Source organism: Hylobates moloch, unplaced genomic scaffold (genome assembly GCF_009828535.3).
Source record: "Hylobates moloch isolate HMO894 unplaced genomic scaffold, HMol_V3 SCAFFOLD_13, whole genome shotgun sequence".
Lineage (NCBI taxonomy): Eukaryota > Metazoa > Chordata > Mammalia > Primates > Hylobatidae > Hylobates > Hylobates moloch.
This window is the reverse complement of record NW_026652288.1, coordinates 90,010,854-90,038,036: the sequence shown is the minus strand read 5'-3', so window position 1 is coordinate 90,038,036 and position 27,183 is coordinate 90,010,854. Positions and strand designations below refer to the sequence as shown.

General features: G+C 38.2%; 1 protein-coding gene across 2 annotated transcripts in view; it reads left to right on the top strand.

Annotated features, from left to right (window-relative positions):
* PEX5L (peroxisomal biogenesis factor 5 like) overlaps nt 1-27,183 on the top strand; it is a 789,103-nt gene that overhangs the window by 67,435 nt on the left and 694,485 nt on the right. Inside the window, exon 1 of one of the 2 annotated variants that reach the window (XM_058427077.1) lies at nt 7,318-7,388. The exons of the other annotated variant lie outside the window; for it this stretch is intronic. The gene's annotated coding sequence lies outside the window, so the exon portion shown is untranslated. Of the gene's footprint in view, nt 1-7,317; nt 7,389-27,183 lie in introns of those variants that run through there. 2 annotated transcript variants of the gene reach the window in all.

The following is a 27,183-nucleotide window of genomic DNA, read 5'->3' as shown; positions in this document are numbered from 1 at the left end:
TGCTTCCTGGGCTCAAGTGATCCTCCCACCTCAGCCCCCCAAGTAGCTGGGACTAAGGCATGCATGCCACCACACCTGCTAATTTTTGTATTTTTGTAGAGACGGGGTTTTGCCATGTTGCCCAGGCTGGTCTCAAACTCCTGAGCTCAAGCAATCCACCCTCCTTGGCCTCTCAAAGTGCTAGGATTACAGGTGTAAGCCACCGTGCCTGGCCTCATCTGCTTTTTAAATAAAAGTTGGGAATTCAGAATTATATGTAAAATATTTTAATTGAAAAATACAATGAACAAAAACAAAAGCAAAAACAGTGTGAGTCAAACAAAACACACATGTAGAGAAGACTGGACCTATGGGGCTGTGTTTGTATGATGTCTGACCCAGGCCTTTTGTTCTCCCAGTCTAATGTGCCTTTATTTAAAAAAAAATTTAAGTTTTACAGTTTTTAAAATATGTGTGAGTGCACAGTAGGTGTATATAGTCATGGGATACTTGAAATGTTTGATACAGGCATGCAATGTGAAATAAGCATATTATAGAGAATGGGAGTATCCATTCCCTCAAGCATTTATCCTTTGAATTACAAACCAATTATACTTTATAAGTTATTTTAAAATATACAATTAAGTTATTATTGATTATAATCACCCTATTGTGCTATCAAATCATATGTCTTATTTATTCTTTCTATTTTTTTTGTACCCATTAACCATCCTTACCTCCCTCCAGCCCTCCAATACCGTTTCCAGCCTCTGGTAACCCATCCTTTCTATGTCCATGATTTCAATTGTTTAGATTTTCAGATTCCACAAGTAAGTAAGAATGTGCAATTGCTTGTCTTTCTTTGCCTACCTTACTTTTCTTAACATAATGATCTCCAGTTCCATACATGTTGTTGCAAATCACTGGATCTCATTCTTGTTTATTGTTGAACAGTACTTCATTGTGTATATGTACCATGTTTTCTTTATTCATCTGTTGATGGACACTTAGGTTACTTCCAAATCTTAGCTATTGTAAACAGTGCTGCAACAAACAGAGGAGTGCAGATATCTCTTTGATATACTGATTTTCTTTCTTTTGGGTACATACCCACCAGTGGAATTGCTGGATCATATGGTAGCTAAATTTTAGTTTTCTGAGGAGCCTCAAAACTGTTCTCCATAGTGGGTTGTACTAATTTACATTCAACAGTGTACAAGGATTCCTTTTTCTCTATATCCCTGCCAGCATTTGTTATTGCCCATCTTTTGGATATAAGCCATTTTAACTGGGGTGAGATAATATATATTATAGTTTTACATTCAATGTTATTATTGATAAGTAAGGACTAACTCCTGCCATTTTGTTATTTGTTTTCTGGTTGCTTTGTGGTCTTTTCTTCCTTCTTTGTTTCGTTCTCATCTTCCTCTAGTGAAGGTGATTTTCTCTGGCAATATAATTTAGTTTCTTGCTTTTTATCTTTTGTGTATCCATTGTATGTTTTTGGCTTGAGGTTACAATGAGGCTTGTAAATCTATCTTATAACCTATTAGTTTAACCAGACAACAACTTAACACTATTTGCCTAAACAAACAAGGAAAAAGAAAACTATTAAAAACTCTATGCCTTAGCTTCAGCCCCTCAATTTTTAACTTTTGTTCTTTCTGTTGATATTTTATTGTACTGATTATGTCTTGGAATATTGTTGTAGTTACTATTTTAGATTGGTTCGTTGTTTAGTCTTTCTACTTAGGGTAAGAGTTTCAGTGTTATAATAATCTGTGTTTTTCTGTGTACTTACTTTTACAGTGAGTTTTGTACCCTCAGATTGTTATTAGATCTTTAGGGTGTCGATTTTCTGGCTGGAAACCTCTGTGGCTGCAGCACCTTTGCCCAAGTTCTTGTCCTGCATTGTCCAGGATGAATGAGGTATGCAGACAAGTGAAGAGTGAACAAGATGAAGATGAGCTTTACTGAGTGTTACAACAACTCATAGGAGACCTGCAGTGGATAGCTCCTCTCTGTGGACAGATTACTGTCAAGTGTTCAGTTCTCAGCAGAGAGGAGGCCCTGGAGATGGTAGCTTCTCTCTGCTACTGGTCATTGTGATGTCTGTAGCTCTCAGCAGATATGAGGCCCTGGAAAGGGTGGCTCCTCTCTGCTGGCAGGTCACCTCTGCAGCTCTCAGCAGAGACGGTAGCTCCTCTCTGCAGCTGGTTGTCCCATCATCTGCAGCTCTCAGCAGAGAGTGTAGCTCCTCTCTGCAGCTGGTTTTCCCATTGTCTGTCTGACCTCTTTATCCTCTGGTCATTCTCTGCCCTGCTCTGGCTGAGCCAGGGATTTTATGGACCTCAGAAAGGAGGAAGTATGTTCCAGTTAGTCCATGGGTGGCCATGGGTGCCTGGAAGAGGCACCAGGAGTCCCCACTTAGGTCTGCGGGTCTGGCACTCAAGCCCCCAGCCTTCAGGCCCTCCATGGCCTAAAGTTGGGGCCTTACTGGGGACCTGCATTCTTCTGCCCAGGAATCAATCTGCCTCCAGCTGCCATTCATTGCCCTTGGGGGTTGGCTGCAATCCCCTGCTCCGAGATTGGAACAGGTTCCAGGAGTGGAGAGAGGTCAGGTACAGGAGAACACCCCAGAGCCTGCAGGGATTGGGGGGGTCCTTCCTGGGGCCCCCGAGGGTGCAGACTGCAGAGATGCCTACGTTCCTGTGCCTGGGAGGCAGGATGCAGCTGCACCTGGGAGCTCTCACTCTGCCAACTCGGAAGGGGTGGGGCTCCTGCTGGTCCGAGGCTCCCACCTAATCCATGGAACCAGAGGCCCAAGTCTGCAGTCGAGGGTCCTGCAGCTGCAGCTGCACCTTGGAGGTCAGATCCTGCCGATTTCCAGCCCCTCTCCCAGAGCACAGGGAGGCTCAGATCTGCAGTGGCAGTTTGGGTGGCTGTGGCTTCTGCCTGCTCCATAGAGCAGGAGCCCTGGGTCTGCAGCTGCCTTTTGCTGGCTGCTGTGGTACCCAGGGAGCTCCTGCCCCAACTCAGAAGGGGTGGGGCTCCCACCAGCTCCATGGAGTGGGCAGCCCCAGCCATGCTTCCCTGCTGCAGCCTGCATGATGGCAGGAGCCACTGCCATCAAGATGATTATTTATCACTCATTAATGTCCTTTTTGTTTTCATTGAAGTACTACCTTTAGCATTTTTTTGTAGGACAGGTCTGGTATTAATGTAATCTTTCAACTTTTGTTTGTCTGTGAAAGTCTTTATTTCTCCTTCATGTTTCAAAGATATTTTAGCTGGATATGCTATTGTAGGGTAAAAGTTTTTTTCCTTCAGCATTTTAAATATGTCATGCCACTCTCTCCTGAACTGTAAGGTTTCCACTGAGAAGCCTGCTGTCAGACCTATTGGAGCTCCATTTTATGTTGTTTCTTTTCTCTTGCTGCTTTTAGGACCCTTTCTTTATCCTTGACCTTTGGGAGTTTCATTATTAAATGCCTTGAGGTAGTCTTCTTTGGGTTAAATCTGCTTGGTGTTCTGTAACCATCTTGTACTTGGCTACAGATATCTTTCTCTAGGTTTGAGAAGTTCTCTGTTATTCTGCCATTGAATGAACTTTTTACCCCATCGCTTTCTCTACCTCCTCTTTAGGGCTGATAACTTAAATTTGTCCTTTTTGAGGCTATTTTCTTGATCCCATAAGTGTGCTTTTTTTTTTTTACTTTTTTCTTTTGTCTCATCTGACCTGTATTTTCAATTTAGCCTGTCTTTAAGCTCACCAATTCTTTCCTGTGCTTGATCCATTCTGTTATTAGAGGACTGTGATGCATTCTTCAGTATGCCAGTTGTATTTTTCAACTCTAGAATTTCTGCTTGATTCTTTTAATTATTTCAATCTCTTTGCTTGTCTGCTGTCAAATTTATCTGATATCATTCTGTATTCCTTCTTTGTGTTATCTTTAATTTCTTTTTGTTTCCTCAACCCAGATATTTTGAATTCTCTGCCTGAAAGGTCACATATCTCTGTTTCTCTAGGATTGCTCCCTGGTGCCTTATTTAGTTCATTGGGTGAAGTCATGGTTTCCTGGATGGTGTTGATGCTAGTAGATGTTCTTCAGTGTCTGGGATTGAAGAGTTAGATATTTATTGTAGTCTTCACTGTCTTGAATTATTTTTAGCTGTCCTTTTTGGAAAGGCTTTTCAGATATCTAAAAGGACTTGGGTGTTGTTATCTAAGCTGTATTTACTTTAGGGGGCCCCAGTAATGCTGTGGCACTTGCAGACTTGTACTGTCTTGATGGTCTTAGACAAGATCTGGGAGAATTCTCTGGATTACCGGGCAGGCATTCTTGTTTCTTCCCTTGCTTTCCTTTCCCCCAAACAAAATGAGTCTGTCTTTGTTCTGACCCACCTAAAGCTAGGGGTGGAGTGACACAGCACCCGTGTGGTGACCACCACGATGACTGTGCTGGATCAGACCTGAAGCCAGCACAGCACTGGGTCTCGCCCAAGGCCTGCCGTAGCCACCTTCTGGCTACTGTCCATGTCCACTCAAAACCCTGGGGCTCTACAATCAGCAAGTGGCAAAGCAAGCCAGGCCTTTATCTTTTCCTTCAGGGAGGCAAGGTCTCCCAGGCCCTGGATGAGTCCAGAGGAGCTGTCTGGGAGTCAGGGACTAGAGTAAAAAACCTTAGAAGTCTACCTGGTATTCTATTGTATTGCAGCTGAGCTTGCACTGAAACCACAAGATGCTGTCCTCCCACTCTTCCCTTCTCTTTTTAAAGGCAGAGGAGCCTCACCCTGTAGCCACCACCACCCCAGGCCACAAGGAGGATGGCCAGACTACCAACCAATGTTCCCTTAAGTCCTAAAGGCTATTAAGTCAGCTTGTGATGCATGTTGCCTGGCCTTGGACTTACCTTTTGGGGCAATGGGCTCCACTCTGGATCAGGGCAGGTCCAGAAATGCCATCTGATATGGTTCAGCTCTGTGTCCCACTCAAATCTCATGTTGAATTGTAATTCCCAATGTTGGAGAGGGACCTGGTGGAGGTGATTGGATCATGGGATGGATTTCCCCCTTGCTGTTCTCATGAGATCTGATGATTTAAAGGTGTGTGGCACTTCCCCCTTTGCACTCTCTTTCTCCTGCGCCACCATGTAAAAATTGTGCCTGCTTCCCCTTTGCCTTCCGCAATGATTTTAAGTTTCCTAAGGCCTCTCCAGCCATGCCTTCTGTACAGCCTGCAGAACCATGAGTCAATTAAACTTCTCTTCTCCATAAATTACCCAGTCTCAGGTATGTCTTTATAGCAGTATGAAAACAGACTAATACACCATCCAGGAGTCCAGTCCTGGAGTTGGAAACCCCAAGATCCCACTTGGTGCACTGCCTCACTGTGGCTGTGCTGGTACCTCAGGTGCAAGACAAAGTCCCCTTTACTTTTCCCTCTGCTTTTTTCTCAAGCAGAAGGAAAGCCCTGTAGCTACCACAGCTGGGAGGTTATCAGTGTTATCAGCCTTGGCATTCATTCTTGGTCTCAACCATTTGTGAGACCTACTGATAGGTCAATGTCATATAATAAATGGCCATTTTCCTAAGGCATAAATATAAGCTGCAATATATGATTGCTGTGAATAAGAGACATATTTATTTGATGGGAGAGCTTAAACTACAATTCAGCATTTGCAAATATTAAAAAAGTTAATACAAGTAAAGTATATCAAGCATATAGAAAATCAATGTTAGCTGATATTGTTTATTATTTCTTGTGGCTTTTTGTTTTCTATTTTCTGCTATGCTTATAATAATTCTTGTAAAACTATTCTTTAGTGCAATTTGTGGGGAAAATTATTTGCTGCTATTGTAGTCCAGAACTGGGAATTATCCAAGAAACCAAGACTTATCCCTTGCAGATGTCAAGGGTTTCTTCTGTTCAGCCCTGGGATCTCGAGGGAAGTTGCCAAATTTAGCCTAGTACATAAACATACCAACTTGGGTAATAATTAAGGTGCCATGCCTTACCCTGTTTTTGAGAGATAGGATACTAAAATTGAAGTTAAATTTATCAGCATATTTTGGGAATAGGTATGACGGAAATGGATTCCAGTATTTCTGGATGGAAACAACTACTTGCTAGCCCCAAAGGAAAAGGCTGCTAGAGCTCAAAGCTGCTTCTGCAAAATACTTCTGGGTAACTGGAAACTTTGGGAGTCCTTTGAGACTCATACCATTTGACTAGGTCACTCTTTGTCCATCCTTATCATTATCATCTGTAGATTTTAAGGATTATATTATTTCTGACCAATAATAATTTGATTCTAATTTTCTACTGATGTGTGTGTGTGTGTGTGTGTGTGTGTGTGTGTGTGTGTGTATGTGACAGAGTCTCACTCCATCACCCAGGCTGGACTGCAATGGTGTGATCTCGGTTCACTGCAACCTCTGCCTCCTGGATTCAAGTGATTCTCGTGCCTCAGCCTCCTGAGTCAGCCGCTGGAATTACAGGCGCACACGCTAATTTTTGTATTTTTAGTAGAGATGGGGTTTTACTATATTGGCCAGGCTGGTCTTGAACTCCTGACTTCAAGTGATCTGCCTGCATTGGCCTCCCAAAGTGCTGGGCTTGCAGGTGTGGGCTCCCACACCTAACCTTATTGATTTTTTCCATTATAAAGTTTGTTTTCATTTATCACATTTTACGTTAGTTATATTATGCAAAAATTATGTTATAGAAAAGGCATGCTTAGTTTTTGGTCTGATGAATGTGGATAAGAGAAAAATTTATCGTGGCTGTGAGCAGTCCAAAATATGGTCTAGAATAAGGAATGTAGGAAATGAAGACTATTGTAGGGCTTATTAAATTATAACATTTCATAATTAAATGAAAACTAATAAATGAAACAGAAACATCAGACTTGATTTTTTCCCCTAAAGATGCAGTTTTAAAAATTAAATGGAAAAATGCTCATAGAAAATTATTTTTAGAATTTATCTTTTTCCGACTAGTTATTTACCTTTTGCATTTTTTAGTAATAAAATTTACTTCGTGGGGTATTTTCTTTCCTTAAGCATACTTCAATATTTTTGTCTATCTTACCTCTTTCTCAACCTGAAGGCAGACAGTGAGCAGCAAGGGATTTGGAGACAAACTTTGGGGAATTTGAGTGTTTTTAAAAGTCACCTCTATAAAATCTTTATTTTTTTCACAAAACCCTTAGACATAAAGTTCTCCATGTGCTGCTCCAAATGAAGTCTCCTTTTAGACAGAGCTGTGGTGTTCCAAAATTAAGTCTCCTTATGGCCTGCCTTTCTCCCTAGGCAGAACACCTGAGCCACAGTATCAGAACTAGGGGTGGAAGCCTGCTTTTCCTGGAATGAAACCCCTCACTCTTCAAGTGGCCACAAGACAAGAGGTAACAGTCCCTGGTCTCCATATTCATGTGTGAAATCTATGCCTTATGAGCAAGCTGAGGTGAGGGTGATTTGGGACCCAGTATTGTGGCTGGAGTAGACTTCCATTCTCTGAGCCAGGGCAGAGATGGGGAGACCTGCTACTCTCTGCAATCTGGAATAGAGTTTCTGCAGCACAGGGCATGGTTGGGGCAGGATGGCAGCCTACTCCTGCTGCGGGGGAACTGTAGCCCCAAACCAGGTGTGGGGAAGGAATAGAACTCCTGTCTTTTTGGTTGCAACTGCCTGGAGTAAAGGACTTGGGGTACAGCTTCTATAATACAGAGTTGGCACTGGGAGAAAGGGAGCAAGTCGTGACCGAAAGGCCACAGACTTGCTTTTCTTACTGAGATTTACTAGATTTTCTTGAATAAATGTTTCACCATTTGCTGTATGTTTTTAAGACACTTGCCAGATGACTGTTGTGTGTATTTTAAAAGTAGTTTTTACCAGTTTTATTTCTTTTTTCTGGGGAGACAGTCACTGAGCTTATTATTCCAGTGTTCTGGAGGTACAACTTTGAGATTTTTCTAGAGGTGCAAGTCACATAAATTCCTAGTGCTTCATGTTTCTCATTTATAAAATAAAGCTTGTCATGAGTATTTACTCAAATGATGTCTGTAATTTACCTAGTTCATAGAGGTAATAGAATGGATATCAAATCTCTTTTCTGCTTACCCTTTTGCTGATTATAGATTCAATGTTTTTTACTCTATTTCGTCAAGAGCCTTCAGCTCAAATTTACACTGTATATATTCTGTCTATAAAGACTTCAGATCACTCAGCTATTTGTCAGCAAAATAAGATGCTTAATCAATCAGTGAAAATCTTATGTTTATTTCATCTTAATTCAACAACTATGTATTAATTTCCTATTCTTGCTAGTCATTGTGCAAGCCTATCTCTAGAGAGGCTAACAGACTCTTTCTGGCTTTGAAAGAAATGAGCTGCCATATTGAAACAAGCTGCCATATTATGTGTGAGCTGCCCTAAGGAAAGACACACATGGTAAGGAAGAGAGGATGACCTCTGGCTGATAGGCAGCAAGAAACTAAGGACCTCAGTCTGAGAACCTGCAAGGAGCTGAATTCTTCCAATTACCATGTGAGCTTGGAAGCAGCTCCTTCCTCAGTCAAGCCTCAGATGAGACCCCCGCCCTGGCCAACACCTTGATTGCAGCCTCTTATGAAGATGTAGTCCCTAAGCAGAAAATCCAGATAGCCTGTTCCCAGATTGCTGAGCCACAGAAATTCACTGAGATAACAAATGTGTGTAATTTGTCGAAAACTAATAGGTAACTAATAGATAATGTACGCCCTGTTCTTTAAACATATTCATTTATTTCTCCCTTTCTTTTCTCTAGCTCAGGGTTTCTGAACCTTGATACTACTAACATTTTGGCCCAGGTAATTTGTTATGGGGAGCTGTCCTGTGCATTGTAGGATGTTTGCAGCACTTCTGTCCTTTACCCACTACATGCCAATAGCACCTTCCCAATTTTGACAATAAAAAATACCTTCAGATATTGCCAAATGCTCTCTGGAGGGAGGACCCTCCCTACTGAGAACCATTGTGTTCCCTTTGTTTATAATACACTTACCCATCATTTTTGCTTGATAATCTGTTATAACAGAGTTCAAATGTCATGTCCTCTGATGCTTTGACTGATAAAGATGGTATAGGTGGATTATTTTTAGAAACTTCTCCAAGTTCTTTCTGTCTCTGCCCTGATGAGGTGGGTTGTACATGGTATAAAATTTTAGGATGATCTAATTATTGATATTATTATTTTTATTATGTGCAGGATTGTGTAGGGTTATAGAAAGATTTTCTGTTCCCCAAGGTTTACAGAATATTGATTTAAAATCATTATGTGTGACCTCAAACAATCAAATATTTGAGATCCTAGCACTGGTCAACACCAGTCATAGATTTAGGTAGTCAAATTATAGTAGGATATGGGAAAACAAATAACTGCCATTGGATAAAAATTTTCATAAACATGATAAATTTAAAAATATAATCATTGTCAAAAATAATCAAGCTTGTCTTCTTTTTGTTTACTAACAACTTTCTTCATGTGGACTGTGTGAGACATTTTGGTTTTGACATCAAAGCAGTGGCATAACTCAGTTCCATACATAATTTATTTTGTTTTTGAAGTGTGAATTCAGAAACTCATTTTAATCCATAATTAAGCTAAATTTTATGTGGTTTATTTCATTTCACTTTTGGAGATTATCTACTTGTGTCTGACTTGCATTTATGAATGCTTTAGTAACTCAGTAATGAGACATTGGAGTCATTTTCTTAAAACCAAAAAAAAAGAATGTCCCATGGAGGTGGGGGTATGGTATTCTTGACTCTGAGAAATATTTGCTTTTCTAATCACCTGAGAGATATATTTAGGGTACACTCATGATCTCCTATTTAATCTGCATGATTTTATTCTGAGATTTTGCTGCCATCTTGAATTACAGGATAGCATGTTGACAGTCAACTTCAAGAACTTCTCATAGGCATATTTGGTGCAAACTAAACTTTATTAGTCACTGTGTGAATTAAGATAAGAAAAAAATTAAAGTTACTCCCATTTCCTTTAACTTGGCAAATGAGACAGATAAAAGCTTTCTCTAGTTTTATTTCAGAGTTTAAAAATTACCATAATTTGAGAGGATTGAGCTGTTTTCACTTGGCCGTTTGTAGACTTTAATGGACTTGAAGGTTAAACTTTGTTATGGTTTGGCTCTGTGTCCTCACCCAAGTCTCATCTTGAATTGTAATCCCCACATGTCAAGGAAGGGACCTATAATCCCCATGTGTCAAGGGAAGGAGGTGATTGGATCATGGGGGCAAGTTTCCCCATGTTGTTCTTGTGATAGTGAGTGAGTTCTCACAGATTTAATGGTTTTATATGCCTGGCATTTCCCCTGCTTGCACTTCTGTCTCCTGTGTCCATGTAAGGAGGGTCCTTGCTTTCCCTTTGCCTTCTGCCATGATTGTAAGATTCCTGAGGCCTCCCTAGCCATGTGGAACTGTGAATTAATTAAACCTCTTTCCTTTATTAATTACCCAGTCTTGGGTAGTATCTTTATAGCAGTGTGGGAACTGACTAATACAGATTCGATTGCTTTATATACTGAAGTTCTATGTTAGTATTTTGGTGTTTTGGTTTTTTATAAAATCTGAAACAATTCATTGTATATAGAGCTTCAGGTTCATGGATAGCTTAGAGACAGTGGATCCTCTATACATTATATAATGTTATATTGTATCATTTAGGACTCTAGATTGTAAGCTCCAGAAAATGAAACTCAAACTGGCATAAGCAAAATAAAGAATTTAATACCTCATGTAACTAAAAAGTCCAGAAGGTATGTCTCACTTTCAGGTGTAGGTGCAGACCTTGAGGCCCAAGCTCTCAAATGGTTTCATTAGGACTCTGTTTCTCTCCATTCATTAGCTCTGTCTTCCATTTTTTCTACTGCAACTACAGCCTGAATTTTTAAGAACATGGCAGGTGCTATGAGAATTACATAGCTGGAGTAAAGCAAAGGAGCAGTTCCCTGAAGAAGAAGGAGGGGAGTTTAGGGAATGTGGAGTTCTGGTCAGAAGAAAAGATGAATATGGGGCAGACTGAAAATTGACATCTACTCCACAACCCAAATTTTAAGCATGTGGAATAGTAAAGAGTAATGTAATCAAAGAAAAAGGAGTTTTAATTCGACTTTTATTTCATCAGATTTTCATAGCTTGATTTATGCATCTCACTGGTAAGAATATACATGCCAGGAAGACCAGATGTTCATTTTCACTGGGCAGCCTTCACCTTGGGTAACGCTTGAATGGCCTCCAACTGTGTTTACTTCTGCAACACTTCCTTATTCCTGCTCTAGTACTAATAAGTCTGAGTGAATACACTGTTTAGATTTGTAAATATAGTTAGTGTTCTGTTTCTTTAAAATTATGTATGTATGGGGTTTCCATTTGAGGTGATGAAAATGTCCTGGAATTAGATAGTGCTTATGGTTGCACATCTTGTGAATATGGTATACTAAAAAACATGGAATTGTATAGTTTACAATGGTAATTTTATGGTATGTGAATTATATCTCAAGAAACAAAGGAAAAAGTACATAGAAATAGTTTAGATATGCATTATCCTCATGAATATCATTGTCAACAATCCAATATAGATTAAATAAATTAAAAAACAAGAATCAGGCCCTTGTTTTATAGTAAAAACTTTCACTGTTTTTATACATGTTCACATGAAGCTTATAGGTTTTCAATATGGGGAATTAGTGCTCCCTTCATAATCCTTTGTTTAGTTATGATTGCACAATGACATACACTTGTTGTAAAAATGATTATTTTAATTGCCATATATACGCTTTCAATAAGTGTATACCATTGTGTAATTCTTTTTTTCTTCTTTTTAACTCTTAAGTTCAGGAGTATATGTGCAGATTTGTTATATAGGTAAACTTGTGTCATGGGTTTTTTTTTTTTTGTACAGATTATTTCATTACCCAGGTATTAAGCCTAGTACTCATTAGTTATTTTTCCTGATCCTCTCCTTCCTCCCACCCTCCCCATTCTCCGGTAGGCCCCCAATTCTATTGTTTCTCTCTATGTGTCCATGTGTTATCATTATTTAGCTCCCACTTTAAGTGAGAACCTGTATTTGGTTTTCTATTCCTGTGTTAATTTGCCGAAGATAATGGACTCTATCTCCATTTATGTTCCTGTAAATGAGATGATATCATTCTTTTTTATGGCTGCAGAGTATTCCATGGTGAATATGTACCATATTTGCTTTATCCAGTCTACCATTGATAGGCATTTAGGTTGACTCCATGTCTTTGCTATTGTGAATAGTGCTGCAGTAAACACACATGTGCATGTGTCTTTATGATAGAACAATTTATATTCCTTTTGGTATATATGCAGTAAGGGATGGCTGGGTTGAATGGTAGTTCTGTCCTTAGGTCTTTGAGGAATTGTCACACTGTTTTCCACAATGGTTGAACTAATTTACATTCCCTCTAACAGTGTGTAAGTGTTCCTTTTTCTCAGCAACCTCACAAACATTAGTTATTTTTTGACTGCTGTGATATGGTATTTCATTGTGGTTTTATTTTCATTTCTTTAATAATCAGTGATGTTGAGCTTTTTTTTTCATATGCTTGTTGGCCACATATATGTCTTCTTTTGAAAAGTGTCTATGTTTTTTGTCCACTTTTTAATGGGATTGCTCGTTTTTTTCTTGTAGATGTGTTTAAGTTCCTTATAGAGACTGGATTTTGTCAGATGCATAGTTTGCAAAATTTTTCTCCCATTCGGTAGGTCATTTACTCTGTTGATGGTTTCTTTTGCTGTGCAGAAGCTCTTCAGTTTAATTAGATCCCATTTATCAATTTTTGCTTTTGTTGCAATTCTTTTTGCATCTTTGTCATAAAATCTTGGCCATTCCTATGTCTAGAATGGTATTGTCTTGGTTGTCTTCCAGAGTTGTTACAGTTTTGGATTTTACATTTAAGTCTTTAATCCATCTTGAGCTGATTTTTGTATACGGTTTAAGGAAGGGGTTTAGTGTCAATCTTCTGCATATGGCCAGCCAGTTATTCCAGCACCATGTATTGAATGTAGAGTCCTTTCCCCATTGCTTGTTTTTGTCAGCTTTGTTGAAGATCAGATGGTTGTAGGTGTGTGGCCTTATTTCTAGGCACTCTATTCTGTCCCATTGGTTTATGTGTCTGTTTTTGTACCAGTACCATGCTGTTTCGGTTACCGTAGCTCTATAGTATAAAGTCAGGTAGCATGATGCCTCCAGCTTTGTTCTTTTTGCTTAGGATTGCCTTAGCTATCTGGGTTCTTATTTGGTTCCATATGAATTTCTAAGTAGTTCCTTCTAGTTCTGTGAAGAATATCATTGGTAGTTTGATAGAAAGAACATTGAGTCTCTAAATAGCTTTGGGTATTATGGCCATTTTAATGATATTGATTCTTGCTATCCATAAGCAAGAGATGTTTCTCCATTGTTTGCATCATCTCTATGATACTGATTCTTGCTATCCATGAGCAAAAGATGTTTCTCCATTGTTTGTATCATCTCTGATTTCTTTGAGAAGTGTTGTAGAGCTCTTTTACGTCCCTAGTTCACTGTATTCCTAGGTATTTGTGTGTGTGTGTGTGTGTGTGTGTGTGTGTGTGTATGTGTGTGGCAATTTTGAATGGAATTATGTTTCTGATTTGGCTCTTGGCTTGATGGTTGTTGGTGTATAGAAATGCTAGTGATTTTTATACTTTGATTTTGTATCCTGATACTTCACTAGTTATTTTATCAGCTTAAGGAGCTTTTGGGCCAGAACTATGGGGTTTTCTCGATATAGAATCATGTCATCTGCAAAGAGGGATCGTTTGATTTCCTGTCTTCCTGTTTGGATACCCTTATTTCTTTCTTTTGTCTGAATGCTCTGTCCAGGACTTCCAATACTACATTGAATAGGAGTGTTTAGGGAGGACATTCTTGTCTTGTGCTGGTTTTCAAGGGAAATGCTTACAAGTTTTCCCCATTCACTATGATGTTGGCTGTGGGTTTGTCATAGATGGCTCTTATTATTTTGAGGTATGCTCCTTCAATATCTAGTTTATTGAGAGTTTTTAAACATGAAGTGGTGTTAAATTTTATCAAAAGCCTTTTCGGCCTCTATAGAGATGATCATGTGTTTTTCTATCTTTAGTTAAGTTTATGTGATGAATTACATTAATTGATTTGTGTGTATTGAACCAACCTTGCTTCCCAGGGCTAAAGCCTACTTGATTGGGGTAGATAAGCTTTTTGATGTGCTGCTGGATTCAGTTTGCCAGTATTTTCTTCAGGATTTTTGCATCAATGTTCATTGAGGATATTGGCCTGAACTTTTATTTTTTCACTGTGTCTCTGACAGGTTTTGGTATCTGAATGATGCTGGACACATAGAATAAGTTAGGGAGGAGCCTCTTCTCTTCAATTTTTTTGGAATAGTTTTAGTAGGAATGGTACCAGTGCTTCTTTGTACATCTGGTGGAATTTGGCTGTGAATCAGTCTGGTCCTGGGCTTTGGTAGGCTATTTACTACTGATTCAATTTCAGAGCTTGTTATTGATCTGTTCAGGGATTTAATTTCTACTGGTTCAGTCTTGGAAGGGTGTATGTATCCAGGAATTTATCAATTTCTTCTGGATTTTTTAGTTTGTGTGCATAGATGTGTTCATAATATTCTTTGATAGTTATTTGTATTTCTGTAGGGTCAGTGTAAATATCCCTTGTGTCATTTCTAATTGTGTTTATTTGGGTCTTCTCTCTTGTCTTCTTTATTAGTCTAGCTAATGGTCTATCTATTTTATTAACTTTTCAAAAAAAAACAAACAAACTTGTGGATTCACTGATCTTTTGAATGTTTTTTGTGTCTCTATCTCCTTCAGTTCAGCTCTGATTTTGGGTATTTCTTGTCTTCTGCTAGCTTTCAGGTTTGTTTGCTCTTGGTCTCTAGTTCTTTTAGTTTTGATGTTAGGTTATTAAATTGAGATCTTTCTAACTTTATGATGTGGGCTTTTAGTGCTATAAATGTCCCTCTTAATACTGCCTTAACTGTGTCCCAGGGATTCTGGTATGATGTGTCTTTGTTCACATTAGTTTTAGATAACTTTTTTATTTCTGCCTTAATTCAATTATTTACCCAGAAGTCATTCAGGAGCAGATTGTTCAATTTTTATGTAATTGTATGGTTTTGAGTAAAATCTTGATTTCTAATTTGATTGTTCTGTGATCTGAGAGAATGGTTGTTAGGATTTCAGTTCTTTTCCATTTTTCTGAGGAATGTTTTATGTTTAATAATGTGGTTGATTTTAGAGTATGTGCCATGTGGTGATGAGAAGAATTTATATTCTGTTATTTTGGGATGTAGAGTTCTTTAGATGTTTATCAGGTCCATTTGATGCAGTGCTGAGTTTTGGTCCTGATTATCTTTGTTAGTTCTCTCCCTTGATAATCTATTACTGTCAGTGGGCTGTTGAAGTTTCCCATCATTATTTTGTGGGATTCTAAGTCCCTTTGTAAGTATCTAAGACTTGCTTTATGAATCTGGATGTTCCTGTGTTGGGTACATATAAATTTAGAACAGTGGGTCCTCTTGTTGAATTGAACCCTCTGCCATTTTGTAATGCCTTTCTTTGTCTTTTCTGATCTTTGTTGTTTTAAAGTCTTTTTTGTCTGAAATTAGGAATGCAACCCCCACTTTTTTTTGTTTTTCATTTACTTGGTAGATTTTCCTCCATCCGTTTATTTTGAGCCTATGTGCGTCATCACTGCATGTGAGATGGTCTCTTGAAGACAGCATATAATTACGTCTTGGGTCTTTAGCTTGCCACTGTGCCTTTTAATTAGGGCATTTAGTCTATTTACATTCAAGGTTAATATTGGTAAGTGTGAATTTGATCCTGTCATCATGATGTTAGCTGGTTATTATGCAGACTTATTTGTGTGGTTGCTTTATAGTGTTGCTGGTCTGTGTACTTAAGTGTGTTTTTGTAGTGGCTGGTAACAGTCTTTCCATATTTAATGCTTCCTTCAGGAGCTCTTATAAGGCAGGTGTGGTGGTAAAAATTTTCTCAGCATTTGCTTGGCTGAAAAGGATCTTATTTCTCTTTCTCTTATAAAGCTTAGTTTGGCTGGATATGAAATTCTGGGTTGGAATTTCTTTTTCTTTAAAAATGTTGAATATCAGCGCCCAATCTCTTCTGGCTTATACAGTTTCTACTGAGAGATTTGCTGTTTATCTGATGAGCTTTCCTTTGTAGGTGACCAGGCCTTTCTCTCTAGCTGCCTTTAACATTCTTTCTTTCATTTCAACCTTGGAGAATCTTATTATTATGTGTGTTGGGGACGATCTTCTTGTGAAGTATCTTACTGGGTTTCTTTGCATTTCCTGAATTTGAATGTTGGCCTCTCTAGCTTGGTTGAGGAAATTCTCATGGATGATATCCTGAAATATGTTCTCCAAGTTGTTTCCATTCTTTTCATCTCTTTCAGGGACACCAATGGGTCATAGATTTAGTCTCTATATAATCCTATATTTCTCAGAGGTTTTGTTTGTCCCTTTTCATTTCTTTTTCTTTATTCTTGTCTGACTGTCTTATTTCAGAAAGCCAGTCTTCAGGCTCTGAGATTCTTTCCTGAGGTTGGTCTATCCTGCTGCTAACACTTGTGATTGCATTATGAAACTCTCATAGTATGTTTATTCAGCTTTATCAGGTCTGTTGTGTTCTTTTGTATACTGGCTATTTTGTCTGTCAGCTCCTATATCATTTTATTGTGATTCTTAGCTTCCTTGGATTGGGTTTCAACATTGGATACTCCTGCATCTCAATGATCTTCCTTCCTATTCATATGCTGAATACTATTTTTGTCATTTCAGCCACCTCAACCTGGTTCAGAAGGCTTGCTGGAAAGGTAGTGCAGTCATTTGGAGGAAAGAAGGCACTCTGGCTTTTTGAGTTGTCAGAGTTCTTGAACTGGTTCTGTCTCATCTTTGTGAGTTGGTGTTCCTTCAATCTTTAAAGTTTCTGTCCTTTGGATGAGTTTTTTTTTTAAATCCTGTTTGATGACCTCAAGGTTTGATTGTGGTATAAGGTGGGCTCGGTCACCTAGCTTTGTTTCTGGAAGATTTTAGGGGGCCAAAGCTCAGCTCCCAACTCCTGGACTACATGTTCTAACTTTGTGGAACCTATATTGGGCCCCAACTTTGTTATCTAGCTCCTCTAGGTTTGGAGCTCACTGTGCTGGGGAGTCCAAAGTGCTCTTGGGCTGCTACTCACTACACTCCAATGGGTGGTGTCAGCCAAAGCCTTTCATAGGATGATGGCATTGGGATCCATCCTTGTTTGCATGTGCCAGCATCAGCGGCAGTGCAGCGGGGTGCTCATTTGTTGGCTGCGGCAGGATGCTACTGGATTCCAGGGTGCCTGCCTCCTTGTGGGAATTCACAGCAGTGGAGGAGGCAGTGAGGCTGGGGACACAAGGGGACCCCCTTGGTGACTGTGCAGGTGGTCATGCTGGTGGTGTTAGCATGGGGGCAAGGTGCTGGCAGGCCCAGGTCTGTGTATGTCCTCTGTGGCTATTCAGGGCAGGGGAGAGTCTGCTGTTCTCTTTGCCTAGTTTCATTCTAGTGGCAGGGTCGGGCAGGGGCAGGTCACTGGTGTGGGAAGGGCTGGCAGGCTTTGTGCCCACCAAGGTTCTGACTGCAATGGCGGGACCATGGGGGCAGAGTGCACTCTTGTTGGCAGCAGAGGCAGGGCAGCACACACATGCTGGCAGGGCAGGGAAGGCAAAATCCACCCGCACATATACATACAGGCAAAACCACATGGAGGGTGGCTATGGGCCTGAGGAGAAGCTGCAGTGAGGGGAAGGAGTGGTCAGGCTAGTGTGTGGCTGCAGGGGCACCCTGGTGGAGCTCTCTGCTAGTCAGGTACCACCAGCACAGGAGCTATGATGCAGGCCTCCAGGACACCCAAGGCTACATAGCAAGCAGGCACAGCCAGGCTGGGGCCTCAGGAGAAGCCAGCAGACCAAGGGGTACTATGGTCAGACTGGCCTCCTCTGATGGGCAAGACCACCCCACAGAGATCAAGTCCAACAGTTCCCTAAGGCCAGAGTCTCCTATGGGAGCAAGTTGAGTGTAGAGGGATGGCTGTCCCCAGCCATGCTCTACTACAGATGCTCCTGCACTAAAACCTTTGGGCTCTGCATTGGCTGGCTTGCTGCCTCACACTTCTCTAAGGAGTTCTCTATGTGTCCATGGTAGTTGAGGGATCTCCTCCTGCCAGGATTCCAGAGGCCCTTGATGAGAGCGGGTTGCTCCTTGCCAGTTCAACTCATTCATTCCCCTGTAGTCTTTTGGAGCTGGGAACGAGTCCTGTCACACAATACCCCATGCAGGATTCTCATGTTTCTCCTTCTTCAGCCCAGCTTCTGTGTTTTCCCTCCATCTACTCTCAGTGCCCTCCCTCTGAAGATCTGTTAGAAGTGTGCCAGTCATCCTGGTCCTCACTGGGAGCTGTTCCCCCTGGCTGCGTCTAGTCAGCCATCTTGTCTGAATCCTGTAAGTTGTTTTCTATTTTAAGTTTGTTCTGATGACATTGATTGAAATGTAATATTTGGCCTCTTGTATCTGATAATAAAACTTTTGAGTTTGAAACAATTATGCATCTTTCTGATATGTTTTATTATGTGTTGTTTTTATTAATCATAGAGGAAAATGTTGTTTTCCAGTTCTGGGAAGGAAGCTAACTGTTGCCTTACTTATCACCTAATTTATTTATAATTTTGGAGTGTTTTGTACATTTTTTTGAGGTGGCAAAGATAACTTTAGCACAGTGATACCTTTTGCAAATACATTTTTTAAGGACCAAAATTACTCTAAAATTTTACTTTTGTTATTAGGAAACCTGTTTTGTTCTGCACAAAGCTTGGTTTGACCATGGATAAGGAACTTCAGAAGATTAGGGAGAAACCTGTGAAATTCTTTCATCATCTGTTACTGATGTAGAAACATGTCATCATAGCCGCTGAGGTATTCTTCACTTTTTTCCCCCTTTTCACCTTATTCTTTCTTTCTCATCATGCTTTTCCTCCTTAACTAAGGTTTATAATATGGCACTAGCATGCTCTTATTTATCTACACCCCAAACCCGAAGTCACTACAAAGGACTCTGTCTCCCTCAATCCACATCAATTTGTCACTACATCCTACTGATTCTGCTTCCTATAATCTCCTTTTCTATCTGCTCCTTTTTACCCCTATCTCCTATAGGTCTTCACAATTTTTTCACTTATCTTCTATCACTCTCCAAAATGATCATTCCCCATTGTCACCTTCTCAATTCTGCAATCTTAGTCCTGTAGACAAGGTTATTTTTCTAACATGCCAATTTGATTTTATAACTTGTTTCAGATGAGTTCCCATAGCCTTCAGGATATGGTTCAGATGCTATGACTTGACACATCAAATCCTTTGTGTTCTGGTGTCTAAACATTTATTCAGATCAATTTTCTGCATTGTTGGCATCTGCATTCTTTGCTCCAAACCAAATGCACCTGAGGCTTTTATTCATAAAGATCACTTTCTCATTTGACTTTTCCCCACTTCTTGGTTCTGCCTAGCTCAGTTAACTCTTACTCATTCTTCAAATTTTTGTCCAATCATTACCTTTATTCTAATGGTATTCACAACTACTGTGGCTCAATTTGATGCCCTTTATCTGACCCCCTTAGCACCTTGGCATAGCACCAGGGTTCTGGTAGGTGCTCAATAAATATTTGCTGACTGAACATGTGATAGTTAATTTTATTTAAGAACTTGGCTAGGCTATGGTGCCCAGTGTTTTGGTCAAACATTAGTCTAGATGTTGATGTGAAGGTATTTTGTAGATGTCATTAACATTTATAATCAGTTGACCTTAAGTAAAGCAGGTTACGCTCCATAATGTGAATGGGGCTCATCCAATCAGTTGAAGGTTTTAAAATAAAAAAATGACATTTCCTGGAGAAGAAGGAATTCTTCTTGAGTTTGCTGCCTGAAGGAGTCTTGCTTAAGTTTGCTGCCTACTGGCCTGCCCTACAGATTTCAGATTCAAGATCACAACTTCAATTCTTGTTTTTCTCCAGCTGGCCAGACTGCCCTTTGGATTTTAGACTTCCATTCCCCATAATTATGTGAGCCAGTTATTTAAAAATAAATTTATCTTCTATCTATCATCTATCTATCAATCAGTCTATCTATCTATCTATCTATCTATCTATCTATCTATCTATCTATCTATCTATCTATCTATCCTATCTGTCTATCATCTATCTGTCATCTCTTCTACACCAAGTGGTTACATATAACAATTCTATATGTAATATGTATGTCTTCTTGGTTCTTGGTTTTGTTTCTCTGGAGAACTCTGATTAACACATAATGTATTAATAAAGTTGAGGATGCTCTGAACATACATTATTCCAATCATTTGAAGAAATGCTGTAAATATTATAGTTTGTTATTTGAGGATATAAAAGAATACAATTTAGTTACATTTTAAGTTCAATTAAGCTTTTACAGGAAACTTTTTTTTATTTTTGAGGCAGGGTCTTGTCCTTTTGCTCAGGCTGGAGTGCAGTGGCACAATCATGGCTCACTGCAGCATCAACCATCGAGGCTCCTGCCCCAGCCTCCCGAGTAGCTGGGATTACAGGTGTGTGCCACATGTTCTGCTGATTTTTAAATTTTTTTTGTAGAGACAATTATCTCACTATGTTGCTTAGGCTGTTCTCAAACTCCTGGGCTCAAGCAATCCTCCTGTCTCAGCCTCTGAAAGTGCTAGGATTACAGGTATGAGACACCGCACCCAGCCAGGAAACCTCTTATTAAAATTTTACTTGTTAATAAGTTTATGTGCAAAATTTTCAGTGGATTAAGTCTATCACATTTAAATATTATATTTTCGTAGCAATACATAAAGTGAAAAGAGGGCCTTTTCATGGAGCGTTAAGGAAGCCCAGCTTTAAAATGCCTATGGGATTATTACCGGCAATCTTGATTCTAAACCTTGTTTTTTGTTCACTAGTATTTTGGTGATAGAGTTCTGGTCAGTTTTGCAAAAACAACCTGTAATTTAAAGTATGGCTTACTCTCCTAGTTACAAGTTTTTATTAAATGCTAAAATATGTGATAAATTGTTGGAGCCCTTTTGAGCTAATTTCTATTTATTTCCCTCAAATGTTCCATGAGGAAATGGAGTGCAACAATGGAATTTTATAGCTCTACAGGCATTGACTTGTCCTTTATCTAAGGCATTATTCACCTTGGTGGACAGATTAATTTTCTTTCATATTGATAAAAGAAAAAATAGGTTTTCAACATGAAGCAAAAATGAGCCAAAGAAAATAAATGTGCCCACATGAACCAACATTTTCTCTAAACCAAATAATAAGTGTAATTTTGAAATTTAAACAATTGCCAAAAGCTTATAAGATAAATTTAAAAATAAAACAAATATTATGGAAAGATAAGAGTTACAATAGCTACAAGTTCAGCAGTCTTCTAATAGGTCTTACTTTTGTTATTATCAGGCAGTTTTGACTTGATCCAACATGGTGCCACTTGAGCTAAAATTTAATTAAACAATTATACTCCTACTGTTAGTAAAGCACTATACTAGCCAAATGCAAAAATATATTTAATTTGAAACAGTTTGATATAAGAACAATAATAGAGGTATCGGAGGGATGATAGCTATAGAGTGAGAATGATGTTAAGTGGTAATAGTGGGATATGGTTCATAGAATTGGAATTGGAGTTGGGCCATGAAAAATGATCCAGTACTTTGACTAACAGTTTTGGGAGTGAGGAAGAGGTTTTCAAGCATTGGAGCCATTTGAGCATCATAAGGAAGACTCCAAAGGCAGGAAAACACAAAGCTATTTGGAGTAGGGTTTCAATTCCAGATAATTGTCTGGAAAGGGAAATCTTGGCACCCAGGAGACCAGTTTAAAGGCCATTTTAGTGACCCAGAGGAGCATGATGAGAATCTGAGCTCAGGCAGTGGCAGGAGGAGAGATAAGGGGGTGAATGTGAAAGACAGTATAAAGCTATATTTGATATTTTAAGGTCTTAGATAAACTTTTTAAAAATGAAACTTTCTCTCTTCATAAACAGACTTCATCTAATAATCTAAATTAAATTTGAAGGGAAAATTCGAATCTTGTATGAATTTAAATATTTAACATGAGTATTTAAATTGTTACCTCTCCTAATTAAAAGGTGGGTCCTCAGCATGGAAAACAGAGTCAACTCTAGACTACTGCAAAAAGATAGGTAAGAGAGTGCTGGGCTGTTTTAAATTCAGATGCTGAGTCTTAATTAAACTTAATCCCAGGGTACTGACAGGGCTTGTGGTTATGGTCACAGGCCAATTATTTGTGATCTTTGAAGGACTGTGCAGAACAAGGATGAACAGTATACAGAGATAGATAATAGTTGTTTCAATTATCAAAAGGGTGTGTGTGTGTATGAAACATGGAGGGTAGGGAGATATATTTTCTAGGAATAGAATTATGAATTTAACAAATATTCCTAAAAGAATTCTAGAAGAGATATATTGAAGAGTAGCTTTGTGTGCATAGAAAAAAGATGTCTTATATATTAGGAAACATAAAGTGTTCAAAGAACGAGTTATGCCAAACTTAGTTTCTTTTTATTTAAATTTTTAACATATTAGTTGCATATGTTCATCAAAGACAGCTTGAATCACCCAGAAAAGTATAATGAAACAAATAATCTAAATATAATTTTTACTGAAATTTGTGTGTATTTCTTGCCCTTATGTTTTGGGTCTTCTACGTAATGTATTTAGAGTTCATTTTTAAATGTAATATTGATTAGATAAAAAAATACAAATATCATTTGTTTTAAAAAGATTTTGGCAAATAGTTCTGCAAGGTTTGTAATGAAAATTAGCAGTCACTTGCCCTATCCCTTTGGATCCCAGAAGTAACTCTTATTTTTTAAGCTGTTTCTTTTGAAATTTACTTTTGTATTAATAATAACAGATTTATTTTTACTATGATTACCTGACTTTTCAGAGCTATTGATTTCCTATAATGGAAGATGAGAATTTGCTCTTGTCCATCCATCCCCCCAACCACTTGAAAACATACTCACACTCTCTTTGTTTTCTTTGATATTATGTAATAATTTTTGTTAAATATTTAATGTCTATATTATTATGATGATTATATAAATATAATTTCCAGCCCAGCTCTTCAGTGTACTCTGATCATATTTCCTTTCTTGTAAAACATTTTTACTTGCCTAGTTTTTTTTAGTTGCTTAGTTTTTAAATGAGCTTTTTATTAAGTAATGTGCTTGTCATACATTCATATAAGCCAATCCCTCAGTTTCATCTTTTCCTTGGTGATGTATCTGGATGACATCTTTGGAGCCATCTGACCTCAGTCTCCAGAATGGATAAGTTTCTCTCTGAACCTGCTTCTCAGCTGGCTTCTTGGGATTTACTTTTCTTCGTAGGTATCCTAGGGATTATCTTTACTTTTTTCCAGTATTGGATCCCCTTTTTTTCTGGATTTCACGTTTTCCTATTTCTAGATTTATTCTCTTCTTTCGGTGCGACACATCCTTCTGTAGCTTTTTGAGAAATAATTCACTGAAGTAAAATTTTGAGATTTTATATATCTGAAAATGTGCTCATTTTACCTTTACTTTTATTAGTAGTTTTCAGGAATAGAAGTCTAGGTAGGAACTATTTCTCCTTCAGAATTTTGAAGGCATTTTTATGTTTTGGTTTATCCTTTCATCTTTTAAAATAAAAGACAATGAAAGTAAATACTTGTGTATGTATACATATATATGGATAGATTCCAACTAGTCCTGTTTTCAGTCTCACCAGTACCCCTACCTTTATTATTACATCCAGTTTCTGAGCCTCTCTGGGATTATACATTTTAAATCAACTAACATTTTGGCTCTCCCGGGCACATTTGTTTGTTGTTGTTCTGTTAAATTGATTATTTTTCAAATTCAAAATTTTATTTTTATCATCCTTTGTCTGCTGTCTGATTTTGCATATTCTTTGTCCTTTTAGTTTTATGACTAAAAATTGCTTTGGCTTTGTAGTGGAACTAGTCTGTTTCTACAGAGTTTTTTTCCCCCAATTTATATTCTACTCTGTGAAAGCCTATGTCTTACATACTCTTGTGTAAACATTGGTTAAATAGAAATAACTGTTATAGTAAACTATCACAAGGACAAAAAACCAAACACTGCATGTTCTCACTCATAGGTGGGAATTGAACAATGAGAACACATGGACACAGGAAGGGGAACATCACACTCTGGGGCTGTTGTGGGGGGGGGGGGGGGGGGGGGAGGGATAGCATTAGGAGATATACTTAATGCTAAATGACAAGTTAATGGTTGCAGCACACCAACATGGCACATGGATACATATGTAACAAACCTGCACATTGTGCACATGTACCCTAAAACTTAAAGTATAATAATAATAAAATAATAAATAAATAAATAAATATATAGCTAAAAAAAAAAAAGAAATAACTGTTATAGGAAAGGGGTCCTGATCCTGACTTCAAGAGAGGGTTCTTGGATCTTACGCAAGAAAGAATTTAGGGTGAGTCCACAGTGCAAAGCAAAAGCAAGTTTATTAAGAAAGTAGGGGAATAAAAGAATGGTTATTCCATAGACAGGGCAGCCCTGAGGGCTGCTCGTTGCCCATTTTTGTGGGTATTTTTTGATCATATGCTAAACAAGGGGTGGAGTATTCATGCCTCCCCTTTTTAGACCATATAGGGTAACTTCCTGACTTTGCCATGGCATTTGTGAACTGTCATGTCACTGGTGGGAGTGTAGCAGTGAGGACGACCAGAGGTCACTCTCATCACTTTCTTGGTTTTGGTGGGTTTTAGCTAGCTTGTTTACTGCAAACTGTTTGATTAGCAAGGTCTTCATGACCTGTATCTTGTGCTGACCTCCTGTCTCATCCTGTAACTTAGAATGCATTAGCTCTCTGGGAATGCAGCCCAGTAGGTTTCAGACTCATTTTACCCAGCTCCTATTCAAGATGGAGTTGCTCTGGTTCACTTGCCTCTGACATAACTGCATAATACTACATAAAATTAATGTACCATCTTTCTTTTATTATATTTACATATCTATATATTTAAGATATACAACATAATATTTTGACATTAATGATTGATTATTATATTTACATATCTATATATTTAAGATATACAACATAATATTTTGACATTAATGATTGCTACAGTCAAACAAATGAACATATCCATCACCTCACTGTTACTCTTTTGTGTGTGCATGTACCATCTTCCTTAACTTTTCTTTTACTATTACATATTTCCATTTTTTTAACAATGAATGTGTTTTTGCATAAAATTTTTTCAGGATTTGGAAAATGATGTCAACTATGAATGAATTTACTAATGGTAGGCTGCAGGATCCTATACTTAGCTTTGTCCTATTAGCTTTGTTTTTTAGTGACTTTAATGAAGTAATCTTTCAAAAGCTTCTTTGCCTGTAAGATCAGGTTTAGGACAGATTCAATTTACTTTGCATGATTCCAGAAGGCGTAATGTGGATAAAAGTTTTAAGGAGGCAGATTTTAGTTTAAGAGAAGAATTCTAATACAGTATTTAGAGTTATTCAAAAAAGAAACAAAGCTGCTTAGTAAGAAAGTAGGCCCCTCTTTGCTAAACAATGAGCTCTAGGAGGGCCAGGACCATCTGGTTCTCTAAAGTCCAATGAACCCCTAGCACAGGGCTGTTATAGAGTGGGCATTTAATAAACAGGTATTGAATGTTGAAAGTATTTATTCTAATTAACCATGTGATAGAATTGTTATAGTACAAAAGATGCCTATTCCTAATGAAAAATTTACCTCTAAAACCCTTCAGAGGCATTCTGCATCTGAAAGGACATCCTAAAAGCCAACAGCTGATAACATGGGGGAAAAATAAATTCAATATCTAAACGTCTTCCTTTAGACATCTGCATAGAACCATTGGCGATACCACTTTAGATAGATAACTCACTTAGATATGTTGTTTATTTCAATAGTCAGAGGATTAATGACCTAATTTGCTTTAGTAGTGCTTCACATGGCTCCATTTTTTTTCTGCCCTGTAATCACAGGCCATTGTTCCCTACTTAAAGCTGATTACTGAGAGAGTTGTTTTTCCCCTCTTGGTGTCCTCTTAATTTAGCAGAGTCATTTCATTTTGATCATCTTTTTGCCAAAATAATGAAAAATCAAATTACCTAACAAATATAAAACATACATTTTTGTATTTAATAATTTTTTACATGATAACAACTTCTTTGCATGTATATTTGCCTTTTCTCTTAGTATGTACATTTTGCTTAAACAGCCATCATTATTTTGCCTTATTTACATGCTTTACATGCCCTAGGAATTGCAGGAAATTTATATATGGCAAAACTGGTTCTTTATAAGCTATCTGCTATTACTCTGAGTATGAAGTTCAAGTTAAAACAATCTGTAAAGTCCTTAAAAGAGACATGACCTTTAGTACTCCCTGTATTGCTAAATAGTTTATGTGGTTTCATTTACAACCAGCCATTTCAAAATTGAATGTGAAATTAGCAATTCTTTACATCATTTTCCTATTCCCATTTATATGGAGTTCATGTAAGTCTAAACTCTGATAACATTTTATCTTGACTTCTTATACACCATTTACCCTTTTGACCATGTGTTTGTACTGGCTAAAAAGAGCCAGATTTCTCCAGAGCAGTACCCATGATTGAGTTGTCTGAATTTCCTGAAAACTTCTACCAAGAGCTTGATAAATATTTGTGAAACAGATTAAATTAAGTATATAATTGAATCCAATTTTTTTGGTGAAACTCATTATATAAATGTAACAGAAAAAATAATATTTTACTGACTGACATCAGAGTTTCTACTATGAAGAGTATGGTCTTGCTTAAAAAATATGTGATAAACTGCTTTGCTAGATGGAAGTTGATACCTCAAGGGAAACCATTCTGTGTAAGAAATGAATACATATTTCTAGGTGTGGGTGAGCAAAAATAAGAGGAAAAGGAAGGACATGGATAAAGGTTTGTGTGTTTGGAAGGAGAGGCTTCCAAA